This window comes from Eptatretus burgeri, chromosome 8 (assembly GCF_056783735.1).
Source record: "Eptatretus burgeri isolate ZD-2024b chromosome 8, Ebu_testis_v1, whole genome shotgun sequence".
Taxonomy (NCBI): domain Eukaryota; kingdom Metazoa; phylum Chordata; class Myxini; order Myxiniformes; family Myxinidae; genus Eptatretus; species Eptatretus burgeri.
This window is the reverse complement of record NC_140968.1, coordinates 91,496,947-91,499,446: the sequence shown is the minus strand read 5'-3', so window position 1 is coordinate 91,499,446 and position 2,500 is coordinate 91,496,947.

The window sequence follows — 2,500 nt, the reverse complement described above, 5'->3', positions numbered from 1 at the left end:
GCACAAAGCAGAGACCATTCTGGGTTTGCAATCATGACGTCGTCGTGATGACATCATCACGGTGTTGGTCCAATTTTAGAGCACTTAAATAATTCCATATAGATTGTTATAGGTTTGCAGGCCAGGTCAAAAGGGGATTTCCAGACCCACTTACCAACCTTTGACCCTGAAGCCAACGAGCCGCATATAACTCTGCAGCACGACAGGTCCGGTTGCCATCTGAGAGGATTAATTTAGGTCGGGTCCTCACGTCAAATTCCCTCGTTACCTTCCCAGCAAAATAATCCCCCCAGATAAGGAACCGTGCTCTCAATGCCCGACTCCTATAAATCAAGAATGGCCAAGCAGAACCATAAGTGTGGCGTCGGGTAGTCACTGACCATCGCGAAACAGCGGGGCAAAACTGCCATCCACTATTTATATGTTCTGTCAAACTAACACAGAAAGAGACTGATCGTGTTAACAAATAAGCACGTATATATAAGCAATGCAGTGTCATAAAATATAGTCCAACCCTTAGCACACAAGCCCCTTAGACAGTCAACTTATCATGAATCCACAGACATAGGCACCTCAGTCACTCTGGAAAATTAGAAAAGAGGAATAGCCAGAGAAAAGAAAAAGACGGGGCTTATCGGTGACCCCTCGCTCACCCGACATAAGCCCGTGGGCCTATTTTTGTCACAATGTGAAAGGGGGAGGGGTGGGGAAAAATCGAGAATAGAGATAATCACTTAAAAAGCACAGATATGCAGAGTTTAAACAATATTGCAAAATACATAGTATACATTGGTCATCACAATTTTTTAGCACATATGATGGAGAAATGTATAAGCAATAGTTGACTGAAAACTGGTTTTGATTCTTTCTATTGGTTGACAAATCATGTAGCTATGTGTCAAGTCATTTTTAGGCCAGTTTCACAACGAAGGACCCAAATTCCAGACCCCGAGCATACAACCCCAACCCCGATCCCGAGCATTCCAGACCCGACCCCCAGCAAGCACCTCCAGTACTTAACTTAAGGTGTCTACGATACATGTATACATATATATATATATATATATATATATATATATATATATATATATATATATATATATATATATATATATTGATATTGTTACGGCCCAAAGCTCGAGGTTCACCATGAGGGGAAGCACTCAAGTTCCTCCTGATTACCTGAGGCCACCAGCTGTGGATAACTTTGTGGCTCAGCGGGTTGCTAATCAACCGCGAACACCGATTGGTACTGCCAATCCTGGCAGTGTTCACACTAATTCACGTGTTACCTTTCCGTTGAATGACAAAACAAGGGGAGCTCGTGGCCTCTATGCATTCTTGTCTTATTTTTCCTGATCAGTTGAAGCCCAGTGGAGCTTCCAAGTATACGCCAGCTAAAGTGTAGAGCCAATCGGTCAGGTAGAACTTCCTGGCAAACACTATGTGCAAACTATACTGGACCAATGGAGGAAAAAATGTGATGAGCAAGGTACATTTACAATAACACAAATTTATTACAAAAAAATGGCAAGGAAAGGTATGCGTTGCAAGCAATGGTTTTATTACAAGGGAGATACACACAGCAGGAACAAACAAGGATTTGTGAGGTGTGGCAAAAGAAATACAAGTATACCAAAGAAGAGACAGGGTAGAGCCATACCGATTTAAGTTCTTCTATAGTCTTACTTAAGTTAACATGACTAGGCACCATCAAAAACACTCCAGGGAAAGTTATAATAACAAGAAAGATGAGAAAAGAACGAGGTATACACACAGCAGGAACAAACAAGGATTTGTGAGGTGCGGCAAAAGAAATACAAGTAAACCAAAGAAGAGACAGGGTAGAGCCATACCGATTTAAGTTCTTCTATAGTCTTACTTAAGTTAACATGACAGGCACCATCAAAAACACTCCAGGGAAAGTTATAATAACAAGAAAGATGAGAAAAGAACGAGGTAGTTGTGATGTCTTGATTTCCAAGTGGGGTTGACGAACATGCACAGCCCAGTTGTTGAGGATGGGGAAGGAGGTGGAAAACTGATGGTGTCAGGTGCAAGTGAGAGTGTAAATGAGGTGCAGAGAGGAAGCTGATAAAAGTGTGGAAATCAGTGGGGCTGCCCTGAAGGGGACCACCGTTCGTGACTTTCCCGTTTAATCATAGAGTTTTTTAAAAGAAAATGCGCCCACAGCAGACGAGACAGAAAGAAAGAAGAGCATGTAAGAGCATGTAAGGAAATAGCTTAATCAAGTGTAAGCAAGTCTAAATGTTAATGCTATTGGTTCAGCTTGAATGACGATGCTCGATCTGGTTCCCGGACCTTTCGCTCGTCCAGCGCTCAGCTCCGTGAACTCTGTTTCACCCTCGCTCCGACCCGCAAGCCTCACTCCACTGCTCCATTCTACCTCTCACCACCAAGCTAAACTGACTCACACCATTGAATCACATGCTCCTTTTATAATTACTTGGAGAGGGAGGAGTTTTGAAGCGCATCAGAA